The sequence below is a fragment of the Pyxicephalus adspersus genome, chromosome 1 (genome assembly GCF_032062135.1).
Source record: "Pyxicephalus adspersus chromosome 1, UCB_Pads_2.0, whole genome shotgun sequence".
Lineage (NCBI taxonomy): Eukaryota > Metazoa > Chordata > Amphibia > Anura > Pyxicephalidae > Pyxicephalus > Pyxicephalus adspersus.
In genome coordinates, this window is record NC_092858.1 from 1,337,972 (window position 1) to 1,356,970 (window position 18,999).

General features: G+C 41.3%; 1 pseudogene; it reads right to left on the minus strand.

Moving 5' to 3' along the window:
• Positions 1-3,071: 3,071 nt before the first annotated feature.
• Positions 3,072-5,638, minus strand: LOC140323194 (uncharacterized; annotated as a pseudogene).
• Positions 5,639-18,999: the final 13,361 nt, after the last annotated feature.

The following is an 18,999-nucleotide window of genomic DNA, read 5'->3' on the forward strand; positions in this document are numbered from 1 at the left end:
CAGACGATCTACTTTTTTATGTTTCCTCTCCCAGATCTTCCCTCCCCAATCTATTAGCAGAAATTAACAAATACTCTAGTCTGTCCAAATAAAAGATCAATCTATAAAAATCTGAAGTGCTCTCTATTTCTCTTCCAGATGGGATGGTAGAGGCGTTGTCCCAATTTTTCCTTTCAAATGGGCAAATTCTGCTATATCATAATTAGGGACCAAGATCTTTAGAGACTTGTCCTCACTAGTCAATTTAAATTTCCTACCACTTTTGAATACAGTTAGGAGAAATTTACAACGCTGGAGACAGAACTCATTTTCCTGGTTCAGCAGATGTATATTTTATGAACGCGATGCTCCATCTACTTTATTTACTCCAAACACTCCCACTTCATGTGCCTCAGCAAATATTGTGTAAATTTAGACAAGAGTTTCTCTGTCTTGTTGGGGGGGTTGGCCCACGTATTCAGAAGCAGATTCTTCAATTGCCAATTGAAGGGTGCTATTGCCTTCCCGGACCCTCTAGTGTAACAGAAGTCTGTACTTTTTGTGAGACTGTTTAGTGTAGGAACGGTGCCCAGAAACCTGGGTTGTACTTGAGAATGCACTTTCACCAGTTCCACTAGCTGGAACTGTGTGGACCCTGCCTGATATACTTTAATCATGTCTTGAAACTTCCCTTAATAGGGAAGTATGGTACAGAAACATTTTAATGCAACTGGGCTAGATGTTTACCCCTCGCCTATGTCCCCTATTCTAGGACATTCCAGGTTCCAGCCCGGCCTCTCTGATGAGAGAACTTGGGGTTTTTAGAGCCTCCCATTTTCTATAAAGCTCAGAGTGGATGACTGTTTCTGACCTTCAAGCTGAGTATTCCCCCCCCCCCCCCCCCAGAATTGAATACCTGGCATAGCATTCAACTGCGCTATTTTTTACGACCCCTCCCTCTATCCACTCAATTTCTGCGTCCCCTTTCGGTGTCTGTGTGGCCACTGGCCCAATGTGTGGGACCCTGTCGTTAGCTTACCAATTGCTTGTGGCAGAACTTGCCCCTCCGTCCTTGCCATATATTACTAAGTGGGAAAGGGACCTTAATGTTACATTTTGTCTTGAGCAACAAGAATGACTCCTATATACAGGTCATAAGGCTGCACTTAGTAACACATATCAGGAGTTGAACTGTAAACTACTCTCCCGTTCATAGAGTGCCAACACTTCTAGCTAAAATGTACCCAAGTGAAGATGACCGCTGAAGGAGCTGTAAAGTGGATGCAGGTAGGTTGCTTCACATATTTTGGGAGTGTGCTTTGTTAGCTCCCTTTTGGTCACAAGTAGTGAATATTGTTGAGGGATTGGTGGATGTGAATATTTGTGACAGGCCTGAATTGGCACTCTTACATTGAATGCATGGTCTAGGAAAAAGTATAATTATTCACTGCTTAAACATCTTTTAAATGTAGTGAAAGGATGCATTCCCACATTGTGGAAACAACTTAATCCTCCTACTCTGCCCCAAAGGTTTAGACGGATCAATGAGATAATGATGAGATAATGGAGATCAGATAAATTCCGTAAGACATGGTTTTACTGGATAGAGCATACTGCCTCCCAAGCTTATCTTTGCTTATGTGATGTGTGGGGTTCACAAGGCTGATGATGTATTTTAATTATTGTGCTGATGATTGACTTGCTCCCGTCTAATTTTATTGATATTGTATATAGCCCTACTTTGTCTGGTCATTAATGCCACCCCCCCCATCTTCTTCCCATATTATTATTTGTATGTTCAGTCCCCCCTCCCCATTCTCCCCCTTTCTCTCTGGTTTTATTTCTGTTTATGTTAATTATAAAATTCCTCAGTAACCAGTCGTTGCACTCTCTGAGGGCATAATGTTTACTTCTGGCATTTTCTTGCTTTGTATGATCCACTGTTTTATTGTTGTATTTGACTGCTTATTGAATAGAAATAAAATACAAAAAAAGTGGAGGGTTAAGAGCTGATTGTATTTCAATGAACAATAAGAGAGAATCTTACATCTTAAATAAATCTTGTTAGCTGCTATTCATGTTGATCCAATGAGCCGAATTTTGTGTGATGAACAGACTGATACTGCAAAAAAGGCCCTCTATGGTGTAGCAATTCGTATGAAGGTATTACTTCCTGAAACACCACCATTGGGTGAAGCTATAAGCACTGGTAACTCAGGATCATCCTCTTCAAATTAAGAATTAGACTTTGATTCCTACTTGGACAAAATGGAACTTTCAACAGTAAAGCAAATATGCGTGAAAAATAAAATTCCAGCAGGAAATTTTTAAAGAATTAAAAGTAGAAAAGTATGATCGCTCATCAAAACTGACTGTAGAACAAGCCATCCTTGTTCATCCTGAGATTATTAGTGATGTGGCTAGAACAGCAATCTCACCCACCCAAGTCAGTGTTGAAAGACTATTTTCAGCTCTAAAAATAATCAATACAGTGCTTCTATGAAAGAGGATCTGGCAGAAGCATTTCAGTTTGAGGCTTCCTCAGAGGACTTCGGGACATCCAACAATGACTGTATAGTCAGAATAAATATGTATATTTAAGTGTAGAGCTTGCATAAAGCCTAACATTTTATGCTATAAAGACTGACTAATACACTAGGTAATATATCAAAAGCTCATGGTGGTGGTATTCATGAAGGAATCATAAACATATCGTCGGATAGAGGAAACAAGAACATGTCGTCTGGTACTTACAGTTAGAGGTATATTAGGGAGTATTCAAAAGAATCAGAATCCCAGGGGATTGATGGGGCACATCAATTACAGTACTATAAGTTGTAAATATGTGTTACTAGTCATACATGTAGTATGTCAATGAGGATAAGAAAGAAAAATTTCTTCATTTAATATCATCTTAAAACTTAGTATAAATCCCTGAAATAAAGTTATTTAATATTTAATTATATTTAATTACATAAAGTAAAAAACATAATATTTGACAAATCATCAATTTATTTTTATATATTTTTAAATAATGTTTCTTGAGAAAAACTTTATCTTGTGACTCCACAGCCCTGCAGCTTGGCCTATTACAGAAAAGAGAAACATAAGAGATGTACTGAGTCAATGGGTAGAAAAATAAATTACAGACTACTCAGAAAAGCAAAGCTAAGTTGTTAAAACAGAGTGCATAAAATATGTAATTTTAAATCTTCCCTAAAAGTACACTGTCTGGGTAACATTATATAATTTAAAAGTACAAGAAGTGCAATTTATATTTGGAAAAAAAGACCTGTTCACCCAGCATAGAAAAAGAAAAAATCAGTCGGAAGAACTCCAGTCCGTCAGGAGAAGTTGTAATAATATTGTTATACACAGCAATGTTTTGAGTTTGGTGCGTGGAGTTCTCTTGATTTTTATTATTAGTATAGGTATCATCATCTTGTATTTATATAGCACCATCATTTTATACATATTGTTACAAAGTTCAAAGGCATGATGTACAATGACTCACAAAAATCAGTTTAAGGCTTCACAAAATCAGTTTAAGGCTTTGTGTCGCGCACCGAGAGACAGGACCACTAGGGGGTGTCATGGCTTGCACGGAGGTGGTGGGAGCCCTGAGAAGGGCCGAGGCCCAGGGTCTAAGCAGTAACCAGGTTTTCTCCAGGGCCTCCGATGGTGAGGATGTTCCGCCGCTGGTTACTGCCAGGTTGCGGTCCTCGGGCACACCAAAGTGGGCAAAGCACGGTACCAAATCACAATGCAGAAGCATAGCCAAGAAAAGCCGGGGTTGAGGCAAGCAGCAAGCAAGAGAGGTCAGGTCACACGCCAGGGGTCAACAACCAGGAATCCAGAAGACAGACTGCAGTGACACAGATACCACTGCGGGCACAGGGAACACAGGAAGCAAGAGGAGGTACAGGTGATGCAGGGATATCCACAGACAGGAACATTGGAACAGCACAGGGAAGTTGGCTGGGAACCAACAGACTGGACAACAAGGGGTTAACACAAGTGCTGGACACAGGAACCACTGAATTAGGCAACAGGTACAAGAACTAGATCACAGAACTAGTAAAGCTAAATAGCTAAACAGGGATGATCAAGAGGCTACCTTCTGATTGTTTGGAATTGATAAAGCTTAGAAACAAACAGAGGCACGCCCAGCTTCAGAACTGCAGACATGCGCAGGAGAGGGATACCTACATTTTAGTGAGGAAAAGCTGACACTTTGGAGGTGAGCAACCACGTGGCAGAGACAAGATACACGCCTGACATGTCTGTCTGGAATGGTAAACATTTTAAGACAATCCTTTTTTTGTTTTAGAAACTCACTTTATTTCTCATTTTGATGGCATTTGATGTGCTGCAAATAATAAAATTACAACTCAGAATACATAATGGCTTTGCTCCCTTGTGATCTCTTTTGTGTTCAATGATCTGATGTCAGTGTTGTCATCTTGAGAAGACTAATAACTATTTTCTCTAGTGTTTACCATCTGGCTTCTCCCCAGTGTGATTCCTCTGGTGTCTGTTAAGGTGTGACTTTGTTGTAAATTCTTTGTCACATTCAGAACACTGAAATGGCTTTTCCCCGGTGTGAATCAACTGGTGTATGTTAAGGTGGGACTTTGTTGTAAATTCTTTGTCACATTCAGAACACTGAAATGGCTTCTCTCCAGTGTGAATCAATCTGTTTATTTTAAAAGCTTTACCACATTCTGAACACAGATATGGCTTCTCTCCAGTGTGATTCCTCTGGTGTATGTTAAGCTCTCTGTTGGTTTGAAAGGCTTTATCACATTCAGAACACCGAAATGGCTTCTCTCCAGTGTGACTCCTCTGGTGTCTGATAAGGTTTGCCTTTGTTTTAAAAGCTTTATCACATTCAGAACACCAAAATGGCTTTTGTCCAGTGTGAATCATTTGGTGTATGTTAAGGTGTGACTTTGTTATAAATTCTTGGTCACATTCAGAACACTGAAATGGCTTCTCTCCAGTGTGAATCATCTTGTGTATGTTAAGGTGTGACTTTGTTGTAAATTCTTTGTCACATTCAGAACACGGAAATGGCTTCTCATCTTGTGTATGTTAAGGTGTGACTTTGTTGTAAATTCTTTGTCACATTCAGAACACGGAAATGGCTTCTCTCCAGTGTGAATCATCTTGTGTCTGTTAAGGTTTGCCTCTCTCGTAAATTCTTTGCCACATATAGAACACCAAAATGGCTTCTCTCCAGTGTGAACCCTTTGGTGTATGTTAAGGTTTGCCTTTGTTTTAAAAGCTTTATTGCATTCAGAACACAGATATGGCTTCTTTCCCGTGTGAGTCTCCTGGTGTGTGATAAGGATTGCCTCTGTTAAAAAAGTTTTATCACAATCAGAACATTTATACAGTTTCTCCCCAGTGTGAATCCTCTGGTGTACAAAAAAGTGAACCCTTTCTGAAAAAGTGCTGTCACATTCAGAACATTGATACAGATTCTCACCAGGGTGAGCCATCTTTTGACTGGTAAGTTTTGCTTTCTCTGTAACAAAAATTTCTCACATTCAAAACACTGATTTACCTTTTCACCAGTGTGAAGCTTCTTGTGCGTACTATGGTCAGCCCTTTGCTTAAAATCTTTGTTGTAATCAGAACACAGTAATTGCTTTTCTCAATTGTCAAGCTTGTGTGCTATGCTTTGCCTTCATTGTAAATCCTTTATTCTAAATTGATACTAAAATTATTACTCCTCTATCACCATGGGTTGTGACATTACTATGAAGCCATTGCCACTTTCAGACCACGGAAATGACTTCTCTCCTGTTCAGTTTTGTAGAGTATCCAAAACATTTTTGACGTTTGAATCATGGATCCTGAAGCTTGGGTCCTATAAATTATTGAATGAACTGTTGTAATGTCTTTTAACTACTCACAACATCCATATGGCTTGTCACCAATGTGCTTATAAAGACCCAGTTACAGGTGAATCATCTATCAACCTGTAAAAAACAAAAAAAAACAAAGAAAAAGTTGATAGACAGACAGACAGACAGATAGACACACACAATACACATTGAAGAAAATGAAATCAAAAACTGGTGAACAGAAGGTGCAACAGCAAGCCAACCCCCAAATAGAAAATAGCTTCACTACAGACCAATTTTGTCATGTAATTCTCCCTGACCGATCTTTCAAGTCTTGCATTATTCTATTGCTGGTACTGTAATGTATCATGAGTTCAGCTAGTCCTGAACAGTTAGAACCTGAGATAACAAAGCAAAGGTTTTCTTGTTACATTTTTGGAAAAACAAGACACAGTGAGTGGTGACAGAATATCACATGTATTACCCAAAACAAAAGCAGGGTTGGGACACATTGATTGAACAGGGGCAGAAGAACTTCCGGTTCCGGCGCCCATGTAGGAGGTGGTGTGTGAGAGGCGGCTCCAGCTCCCCAGAGTTAAAGTGCCAAGCAGACTTCACCCAGCAATCCCACAGCAGGGTGCTTTTGTTCTGCAAGCTGTGGAGATCGGATGGAGGGATTTATTTCTTCCTCCAAAGCTCTTAAACGGAATGAGCCTAAACGGAAAGCGGGGAAGGCAGCTGTTCCAGCCAAGATGGCCGACGGCGCCAAGGACACATACAAGCCCAGGTAGGGGAATCAGCTCTCCACAGGACACCATTGCTATAGACTATAAACTACTGGCCCAGGAAGTTTCACACAGCCTGAAGCCTAGCCCAGCTCATTTCATATGCACTATCTTAGCAGCTACAGCTCCTAACAGATACCACTACCAAACACTGGGAAAATATTCAAGAGCTGCAACAAAGAGCCAGTGACTTGGAAGACAATTTGCTTACAGTTAGATAGCAACAAAAACAGCTAGGAGGTCGCTGTACAACACTCTAGGAGAAACTGACTTAGAAAATAGATCTGGGGCAACAATGTGCGGATAATTGGAATACCGGAAACAAATAATGCAGGTGATATACAGAAGCTCTTATACCATTCCAAAGATGCTGGGACTCTCAACTCCTGTACCAGTAGAAAGAGCCCACAGGCTGGGGCTCCCACAACATAACAAGCCATTTCCAAGACCCATTAAAGTTAACTATATTCATTTTCCAGATAAAGTTCAGTTGCTCAGAGCTTATCAGTCGCATGACCATTTCACTGTGGATGTTAACAAAGTAATGCTTTTTTTGGATTATGCATCGGAAAATACAAAGCAAAGGCGTGCCTTCTCTCAAGTTTGCAAAAAGCTAATATCAAAGGGTATAAGGTTTGCTCTCATGTACACAAAATATTCACCGCTCACAGAGACGAACATACTTTTAAAGACCCGCAGCAAGCTGCAGATTTTGTTTCTTCACTGGAAGAAGCTGATCACCCTCCAGTTTTACTTCTCCTGCTACCTCCCCATAATCATGTAAAAATACAAATATGTGTTTACCTGAGACCCTTTCTTTTCTTTCCCCCTTCCAATTATACTTGGCACAAAAGCTTGCGATTTTTATGTTCACTAGATCAAGCCGGCTGCCCACTTTTGCACACACCACGTTCTCAAAGAGATGTATTTTTCTTTTCAAGCAGTTCTGTATGTGTGGAAAAAGTTTCCCTACTGCTGTGTGGAATTCTTCAAGTTGTCTTTGCCGACCCTTGGAAAAGGAAGTCACATGCAAGTGTTCGATGCTATGACCTTCTTTGTTGCTATTTTTATGTTTTGGTATACCCACCTCATGCAAGACACCACTGATTTGATGGAAAGTGCGTTTATTTTCCTTCCAATACAACTCTCCTTATTTGATTGCTATTACACTGTTCTGAGGCTACTCTGCTGGGATGGCCTCAGGCACCAAGAATATTTTTTTCTGTTGTTCATTTCATCTGCTATGAAAAATATGGGTTGGCTAAATTTGGGGTGCTTCCGCTCATGGTAGAGGAGCAGGATTGCTGATCTTGCTACATAAAAGGTTCCAATATACCATTTCAGCTAAATCTTGTGACCCTTCGGATGGAAGATGGGCCTCTCTCTGACAGTTTCCAGCTAATGCTTTCACGCTTGTAGCAGTATACGGTCCTAACCAGGACAATGGACTGTTTTATACCAACCTCCTTTCGGTCATCCAAAATCTTCCTTCAGTTCCCATGTTGGTTGCAGGGGATTTTAATGCCACTGCTAATACAATGAAAGACAGGCATCCAATGCCGCCAAGGGAGGGGTCTACTTTATCCAATGATACATCTTTTCAATTGTTTCTTTCAGTGGAGTCACCAGCAGGATACTACAGGCTCTGTGCGACATTTACCCTGTGAAATAGCTACTGCTTTTTCTTCCTATTACGAGAATCTTTATACATGAAAAGGAAGTGATGTCTCCAAGGGACAAGCGTTCTTGGATTGGCTAAAATTACCTCATCTGTCGGAAGGGGATCTGCTTCACCTCAATTCCCACATAACATCTGAGGAAATTGCTTCAGTGATTAAGCGGTCAGCTAACTCTAAGGCGCCTGGGCCAGATGGTCTACCTGCTGATCTCTATAAAATTTTGGTGGACCAAGTTACTCCTACACTAACCAAATTGTATAATGATATGTACACAAGGTCTTCTATTTTGCTTCAGGTTGTTCAGACTATATTAAAGTGCAACCAAAAAAACAAAAAGATTTGCTTGAACCAGGGTCCCACCGACCCATCTTGCTTTTGAATGTTGACGTCAAACTTGCCTTCTTGCTTTGCTTATGACAAAACTGGTAAGCCCGGTTTTGTACTGGGTAGATCCGGGCGTGTTATTAGCGCTTGACACAAAGAGCCTTGCACAATTTATAACAGCAATGTATTCTACTCCTTCAGCCCAAGTACAGGTGGCAGGAGTGGTATCTCATACTTTTTCCTTGGGGAGAGGTACACATCAGGACTGCCCCGTTGCCACTACTTTAATCTGGCCATTGATGAGATCTTTTCATGATTTAAACCTATTCCAAGGGATCACTGTTCAAAATAAACAAGTTAGGTTGGCCATGTTTGCAGACAGTATCATGTTGTTTTTAGGGAACCCAGAAAAAGATTTACCTTCATTATTACAACATATACAGTTTTTTGGATCCTTTTCTGGTTTCTGTATCAATTATGATGAAAGTGAATTCCCATGTCTAAACCCACAGTATCTGCTGGGTTACTGTCAGTGATACAAAGTTTGGGATTGAAAATAGTTAGACATATTTTTACCTATCTAGAAATCCAAGTTACTAGGAAAGTACCTGATATGTATAAGCTGAATTACACTCCTATTATCAACAAGATTCTGTCAGAACTAAACAGCTGAAAATCTTTACCTCTATCTCTTATGGGGAGATGCCACTTACTTAAATTATTAGTTTTGCATGTTTATTATATCCCATGCAAACACTGTCCTTCTTCTGAGACACTCCGATATTCAAAAACTACATGCTGCATTTATTGCTTTTTTTGTGGCAAGACAAGACTCCTTGGATTGCTAGGCTCAAACTTACTCAGTCCAAGCGAAGTCTTGGTATGAACTTCCCGGACATGCGCAACTACAATTTAGCGTGTCTGCTACAATATGTAAAGGATTGGTGGCACAAACCTCCTTTTTTGTGGTGGTCAAGCTAGAAACCCTATTAGTGCGACCTTTAGTCGTTACTTGGTTTACCTAATGCCCCATATGATAGTATACCGCGTGCTATACGCCCAATTTTGCTTTTGTGTGATACTCTATTGGCTTAGTGTGAAACCAAAAAATTGTGTCAATATTTGCAAAGCTCCACCACTAGGACACCACAACAGTCCACACCCAGTTTCCCTTAGGGTATACAGTACAAAGTATATAAATTTCTGAACAGGCCAGGTATCACAAATATAGGAGACTTTCTAGATGATACTAATTGTTTAACCCCCCCCCCCCCCCCAGCGTTCTCATTGTGTCAGTTTCTTTATGCAAAAAGTGATCCTATTTTTTTTGCATAGACATTTTTGTTTATATTGTTGGTCTGTAATTAACTCCCGGGTATGATAATTATATTTATTTATTATATTATAATCATAAATTATAATATAATACATAATTATAAAAAATAATTAAAAAATGGAATAATAGACAACATTGTAATCTAAAAATAAAATATAAAATTAAAAATGTACTTTTATTTTTATTTCATGCTGTTTGGTGTTTTTGTACTGTAAAAACCATTTAAAAGCAAATTACATTGTAATCTGCTTTTAAATTTCCCTCCCTGACACAGCCCCCAATACATCACCACTCACATAACCCGGAAGATGACTCATCCTCCTGGGTGATGCGAGTGGGGATGTCCCGCCCTGCCTCACACAGACGCTGGAGCTGCTGCTGCTCTGCATCTCCAGAGAGATGCAAAGCACAATGCAGGACTTCTGCATTCTTCACATCTTCTTCACATCTCACTGCTGATGCGGGCAGCAGCGTGGCCGGGACCCGGGTGGTATTTAAAAGCAGATTACTCAGTAATCTGCTTTTAAATTTCCTGCCCGGCCACACCCCTTGACGGACCGGTGCCCCGGAATACCAGCGGGACCATCCGATCGCCGCTGGAGCACGGGGTAAAGGTAAGGGGGGCTCCTAAAGTTACCCCGAGTGCGACTCAGGGTTACCGCTTTTTGCATGTAAAAGCCACCCCGAGTCACACTCAGATTACCGCTGGGGGGGTTAATGTCCTTTGGTATTCTTTGCGCTAAGTTTGCTCTTTCCTCCCACCACTTTTTATACTATCTGCAGGTTAATTCTGCTTTTTTTCCATGGCTGGGTACTGCATCTATAGCGTCTTCACCTCCCTTTTTAGGACAAATCTTGGGCACACCTGAATCTAAACACTCGATCTCATATATTTATCCACTGTTATTGGATGCTTCTACAGGGGCTGGAACCATACTACATTTTGTGACTAAATGGGCTGCCTACCTACAATGTCCCTATTCCGACACATTTGAATTACTTTACCCCTTTAGAACATTTACTATGGGATTGCCTGGTGATAGGCACTAGTGTTGACGTTCGAATTCGGGTTGTCCCTATATTCGACCTGAATATGGCTGTTCGAATTCGGGTAGACCCGACCCAAAAAACACGGGATTGGACAGCAAAAATTCGGGAGGAACAAAAAAATATTTTTTTTTTCTTAAATTATTTATTTCGTATGTGTTTTTTATTTTAAACTTGTTCTTTTTTATTTTTTACAGGTTATCCGACAATGACATTATGAATCATAATGTCATTGTGGGATTCCTGGACCGTGGGAACTTTGCGGTCACAGCTAATTAAAAGAAGGTGCCTTCAATTAGCTGTAACCGCAGGCAATACGAGGGCAATAGAGGTTGAATGGAGATAATCTCCATTCATACCTCTACTGCTCTGTGATTGGCTGAGGAAAGGGAAACCCTGATGATGCTTGAGCTGTCATCAGGGTTTCCTATTTCTCAGCCATTCACAGAGCACTAGAGATGAATGGGCACAAGTCTCCCAAATCATCTCTAGTGCTGAATGGCTGAGAAATGTAAAACCTCAGCCAGAGCACTAGGGGTGAATGGAGAGGCTTGTCCTCATTTAACCCCTAGTGCCCCGCAATTCCTCACTGTCAGGAGGATTTCCAGGTTCATTGCAAGCCTGGAAATCCTCCTGTCATTGGCATAACCTGTAAAAAAAAAAAAGTTAAGTTACACAAACACACACATTAATAAAATATTTTAACATTAAAGCCTTGTCCTATTTTTTACTTATATTTTAACCCTTTCAGGGAATAAGTAAGGGGATTTATGTACCCCTGTACTCATTCCCCAGGGTGGGGCAGTGGAGATCTGGGAGTCTCCTTATTAAAGGGGGCTTCCAGATTCCAAAGTCCTGCTAAAAATGTTTATAAAAGCCCCCATTGTTTTCAATCGAAGCTTTCACAAAGGCTTAAAAACGCTTGAAAAAGCCTCCATTGAGTTCGATGGAAGCGGTTTCCAGTGTTTATCCAGCGTTTTAATTTTTTAAATGTTGCAAGCAACGTTTAAGATAACGCTCAAAAACGTGCCTGAAGGAAACGTCCTGGTGTAGATTAGCCCATGGGAATGCAGTCCGTGTAGACTAAAGCTGCATACACACGTCCAATAATTATCGTTAGAAACTACTGATGAACAACCGATTGGCCAAAAAAAGTGACCAAGGACACCGACGAACGAGGATTGTCGTTGGAAATGAACGACCCCCACTGTGGATCTGATTGGCCGACGTTCTTTCACTATCTATCGTGTGTACAGTATCGTGACGTTAAGTGATTGTGCATGTTTCTGCAGTATAATGTATCTTTTTATGTATCCTTTTATAATGTATCTTTTTACATCTGTTTGGAGGCTGTAGAAGCTCTACACAGTGCTGAAAAAAAAAACGAATTGTTCCTCCATTGACTTTAATGGTGTTCAAATTCGATGTTCGACCACCCAAATTTTTTTGCTATATTCGAGCGAATAGCTGCCGAATCGAATAGTGAGCTATTCGACCAACACTAATAGGCACTTTCTGGAAATTGGTTTTCCGATACATTACTCAGGTCACTGGGAATATTTACCCATTGTCACCTCACTTGGCACTTTTTCATGGAGAGGCCTCCCCAACCACCATCTCGCGGCAATCAAAATTGGAGCATCTTTGCTTCCTGGCGGCAGAAAAGTCCATATTAAAACAATAAATGGAACCCCGCCCTCCTACTGTAATGCAATTTCCTAATTATTTACAAACTCTAATGTTGATTGACAAAACCGAAGCCACCAAACATTAAGACACTCATCCACAAAGAGTTGTGCTACATGGATCAAAACCTGCAGCATTCATTATCCCCATCCCAGCTAAATGATGCCACACAATCTGGTACGATAGGAGGGCCTTGGGAGCATTGAATTAAGGCAAAGTCTGATATATGGGTGCTAATTTTTATTTTGTAATTTTCAGGATGCACAGGGGTCACTCATAGATACTAGTTACTACAATTTCAGCCCCCTAGCTTTAAAGAATTTCAAGATATGGGGTCACAAATGTAAACAGGTATGAAAATTGAACATTAGGGTTGCTGTTTCAGAGGAAAGTGCAACTAGAAGTTCTAAATTGAAATGCAAATTGGGGACCCCGGGGCCACTAACATAGCAAGAAGCATTGGGGTGGGGCCCCTAAAAATATACCTACCTGTCACAAATCTATACCTATGAAACTACTGTCTGCTTCTCTTCTTTAAATACCAATTTCTTGGAGGGTGGGGGTACAAAACTGAAAATATAGGTGCACATTCTCCCCTTACAATCTCATACTACAGCATAATTTGAGCATAAATCACTCTGCCTGTCAAAATGGGCCTCCCTGCCCTTTTTTACATCCCTGCCCTCTTAACTAACGTTCTGAACTTCAATTGGGGAATGGGGAGGTGTAAGAAACCAGAAATATAGGTACAAGTGGGGAACATCTGTGGCTAACATCCCCTAAAACTTCATCACTATGGCATTATTAGAAAATGAACTCTACCTTCTAAAATGTAATGGGGTTTAGGTATAAGAAGGGTACAGTCATGTGTAACAAGGAAGTGCATTCTGATGGACATTTCTTTTTTTTATTTTAATGTTGCCATGGAGATGAAAGGTGATCGCCCCTCGTGTCTCCTACTTCCACCTATATTTTTGTTTCCCTGCACCTTTTAATTCTAGAGAAATTGGGAGTTGAGGTAAGATGCAGACAGCTACGTGTAATAGAGCAGGCAGCAAACTTTGCTAGGTAGAGATTTATGTTCTCATAATGCCATACTAATTACATTTAACAAGGGTTTAACCACAAGTGTGCCCCACTTCAACCTACAGTTTCAGTTTCCTATGCCTCCACGTGTACCTTAACCATTTCAAGTTATTACAACCAACCGTTTAGGAGATCTGAAGGTTTGAACACTGCGAGTTGTTAGGCTGCAGAAAATGACAAGCAGCTTTTACACTCACATAGCGATCACACTGCGCTGCCGATGACATCATTACACACTGTAAATAAAGTTCACAGTTTTTTTTTTTTTTTTTTTTTTTATGAATATAGACAGTGATGAGACGGGGTGTCACTGTCTGTCTTGTCCTCATCTGATATCAAATGCATGATGCTATTAAAGCATCACATTTTTAACATTATATTAAAGAGTGACTTTCTCTGTTATATAATGGAAAAATGTGTGTGTATTTTTTTTTACACTTTTTTTTTTTTAGGGAGGACCCCTCCCCTTCAGTTTTTACTTCCATTTCGGTGCCTAGCAGTTGCCAGAAGTCACTCAGATGGGGTAAATCGTTTTTGCTGCTAATATGAACCAAGCCTAACTTGTTACACCACATTCATTATACTATTACAAGGGATTGCACTCTTAAAACTTAAAAACACTAGGAAGTTGGGTCACAATACACGGCATAGCACAGTTGTAGCAAAATACATAGAATGAAAAAATTGGATATACTAATGGGGCAGGCATTACAAAGTTGAAACAAAGTATAGGGGTAAGGTAGAGCACTGAAACAATAAGAGGATACTTGATACCCATGCCATAAACGACTGGGAGCACTAAATTTGCTGTCTTTTGCCACACCCCCTTTTTGACCACCCGGCTGAAAAAAATTTCTGGGGAGAACACTGGGGAGGTTACCTCCCGCAAAAGACCCAGCCACAGCTTATCACTGAGCTTCTCTTCTGCAGAGCATAACTCCCTCTCAGTCATGGCACGTTGAAAAAGTGGAATTTCGTTTAAAGCGAGAGCTCAAAGCCACACACTGACCTCTAATACCCGTCTTTTGGGCCTCCCAGAGAGTGGAGGTGTGCGCCACTAAGCCCTTATTTTCAGTGAGATAATATTGTATACCTATAGTGAGGACCGATTTGGTATCTATATTTTTAAGGAGAAAGTCATTCAACCACCTATGGCAGACTCTAACTTTAGAAGGGCTGAAAAGGATATCCAGGTGACTGGGACATGATCCGACCATGTAATATGTATGTCGGCAGAGACACTATTCCGCAGTAGTGGTAGATTAATAAAAATATAATCAATGCGAGTATGGGTGTGTCTGGCTGAGAGTAAAATGTGAACTGTCTACTCGTGGGATGGTGAATTAGCCAAACATCATATAACTGCTAACACTGGATAAGCTTGCAAAAGTCCTTGGATTGTTGTAGAATATAAACTGGCAGAGAGGATGTGAAAGGTGACCGGCTGTCCAGCGTAGAGGGGAAAATCACATTAAAATCACCCACAAATATCAGGTAAGTAAGGGCAAACTCCTCCAATAGAGCCAATGTCTTGGAAATGAATGGCAGCTGTCCCATATTGGGAGTATAGATATTGCACATAGTTAAGGGGACATCTTGTAATGTACCATGTAGTATTAGAAAACAGCCTCCAGGGTCAATATCTGAGCCAGTTAGTGTAAACCTAAAGGAATCTTTAATCAAAATGGCAACCCCTGCTCTCTTTCTGGAGGGAGAATTAGCCATTTATGCGTTTGGGTAGTATTTGGAAACATCCAGCTTTCTTTTAGTGTTGGAATTGAGACCCTAGCATTGAAAGAACTTTAGTAGCCATTAAAGTACAATGTAGTTAGGACTATGCCTCAAAACCCACATTTCTCAATAAGACAGGCAGAAATTAAAGTCACCTGCACCCAGAATAGCAGTGTGAAATAGTGCAAAATGCCCCTTGGGTGCGGAAGGACGGGTGATGGGGAGGGGAAACATGTAAACAACAAAATAAAAACAATAAACCAACTAAAAACCGTCGCTTGCCAGCGACTAAGTGTTGTTTGTCGCCCGCTGGTCCCCAGGGGTCCCTAAGACCATCAGGGAACAACAGTACCTGGCTGGTGTACCAGCACTCCCAAGGAGATAGAGGACCCAGCAGTCCCCAGAACCACTACTGAACAAACTGTTTAACATTGTAGAGTATTGTGACCGGCACCGACGGTCAAAACGCAATTGAGCCCCAAGGGATCCCCACCACACGCAGTTAGACCGGCCCAGTGATAGACCCCCCGAGAGGTCATAGGGCAATTAGAACATATCCAAAAATCAGGAAAACAGCGTTAGCCTTAGGAATTTCAATATCCAAAATAAGTAAAGTAGCGGGCACAAGAGGCAAAAAGAGGGGAGGTCTTCTGGGTAGCGCAGTACTGCCGTCAACCCAGCACTGGGTGCTGTCAGGCTGAATAGTAGGCCCGATCTGTACAGAAAATGAGCAGTTGCAATAGGCATCGTTGTTATAGGATATGCCAGGATAAATCCTGATAAAGCTGCAGAAGAGCCCCATCGAACTCCAGATTGTGCATGTTGCCTGCTGCCTTCATAATTTCAACTTTCAATTCCACATTCACAAGGTGACATAGAACATCTCGTGGTCTCGCAGCCGAGGCAGGTTGTCTCGAGGCCCGGTATGCCATGGTGATGCCAACATCTGAAATGTCAAATCTGAATTTTGGGTAGCATCAGGGAAAACCATGGACTTTAATGTTATTTCTGCAACCCATATCCTCCAGGTGACAATAAAGGTCCCTGATTTTCAAGTATGGTCCCGGGATCTAAGAGTGAGAGCCTCAATATCTCCCTTGGCCTATCTCATCTAGATCTCCCAGTCAGGGAGTGTAAATCTGTACCCCCATTTCAGAATGTAGAGTAGTCTGCACTTCCACTGTCAGTTCTTGAAAGTCCGCTTTGGTGGGCAGCATTTGAAAATATTGTTGCCAAGGAGGGGCTATCTCAGCACTTATTTGTACAGTTCCCTGCTTGCAAAGCTTAAAGGGGTCTGCTGATCCAAACTGTACAGGACTGCAGAACTAGGCCTCCCTGAGGGTGAGCCATGTGCTTGAAATAAGGGGCCCGGGGGGGGGAGCCTCTCTGCTACGCCTGGGGGGGGAATGGATTCATGGGCATCACCAGAGCCCTGGGTTCCCCCTTTTTTAGGAGAATGCAGCATCAGACCTAAATGCAGCTGGGATGGTGTCATCAATAGAAGCGTAGGGGTCCCCAGGGGAGTAGGAAAGCCAGTTCATATCCAGTTCTCCTAAGCACAGCAACAGCTGTAGAACACATTATCCCCGTGTATATACCGGAGTCAGACCTTGTTAGTATAAAGTCCATGTAGAACACTTACCTGAACATATTGTTCTACAGAACAGAGCTATATTCCCTATGGTAGCCGCTACTTCCGATCCCGCAAACACCCGGAAGTGACGACATAAGATAACAGGAAGTGGGAGGGGCTTCGCGGAGCAAACTTCAAGCCCGGGAAACCGAAGTTGAGAGCCCTGGAAATGGATTGTCAGTCTCCTCACAAACCATAACAGGAATGTATCTGTGTGATTAATATATTATAATCTGTCAGGGTAGTTCTCGGGTAACATTCCCTTATTATAGGGCACACTGGTAGTTATGTAGGGGGCACAGGAGGGGAGAGGCAGGTGATGGGGTGCATTCTTAATAAATGGTAATATGGGGGTACAGGAGGGGGTGATACAGGCAATGCATTGCACTTCTATTGTGTTGAGGTAACATGGGGGCGCAGAAGCGTGTGAGAAAGGCGATTGGGTGCATGCGTAATGAATGGTAATATGGAGGTACAGGAGGGAGTGATGGGGTGCACTACTATTGTTAGGTAATTGGGGTTACAATGTGCTGCACAGAATGTGTAGGGGAGACAATATTGAGGGTCAGGGGGCAACATGTTTCACAGATGGGGTGGGGAATAACACACTGCACAGAAGGGAATGACAGTGCTGGATGTTTGTGGTGGTGGACCCGATCTGTATCTATGACATAAACCATTCACAGAAGACAACACACTGAATAACTGGTTAGAGAGCCTGGGAGGGGGATGAGCAGTATATACATACTTTCATACACATAATGTTTAATTTTTCAGTGATGCAAATTGACATAGCCAGCACCACTAAGGGGTCTGCTTTTGGTGGATTCCAGATTCTAAGTAAACCCCATACAAATACTGGCTTCAATAGAATGATTTGAAACTGAGCTGCAATGCATTCCATATTCAATTCAATTCAATTGAATCAGTTTTATAATGTCCCATGAGGTTGCGGTGCCATAAGCACAAGACAAATGCAACCTCTGTGGTTGCCCATCCCAAACTGACCTAAGCATTGAACATACATGTTACAATCAATCTACACAATCTCCTCTTTATCCAAAAACATGTATGTAATGCAAAGGCCAGCTACATTGACTAAAGATTGATAGTTTTGGTAGGTCCATCTAGGTAGGTGTATCTAAAGCTGATTGTACAGTGAAATTGTCATTTGTATGGTTAGCTTTAGTCATTACGTGACCATTTTGGATGAGTTTACAGGGATATTCAGCTCTGTATGTAGCCAAGATATTATGAAAGGAGAGTAAGCAGTAGCTAACCTATGTCATTTTATTGTTATTTAGTAACGATTAGGGGGTTTGCCTGCTTGTTATTTGCTACGAACATGAGTTGAGTTAGGGAACTCATTGGCACTTTCCATGCCACTGTGATGGGATCCAGTGCTTGTCATTTCAGACCAATATATACCCAGATTATATGAGCAAATACTATATGTATACTATATGTTCTACATAATTGGACAGCTTTGCTATTCTGATTTTGTTTCCTCCAAGTATAACTAAGAATGTTTAGCATTTAAAGCTATGGTTCCACAGTTTCCACAGATCAGTATTTTTTGTAATAAAATCTTTTAAATCTTGCTTTAGAGTTGGCCACCAGTACTGGCGTGAGATGAACTCAAAGGTCTTCCGTAGGCCTTGGTGGCCAGCAATCTTGGAATTGTGCCCCCATGTCAGAATACGGGAACGGAGGGACTTCTTTACAAATTGCTTCCCAGGAGGGATGTCCTTCAAATGTACTGGAGCCCCCAGGAGAATTCTAGAAGGATCTATAATGTGCGCAGGTTCCTTCTCTGTATCTTCAGCGTCAAAAGAACGAGACAGGGCATCCGCTTTAGTGT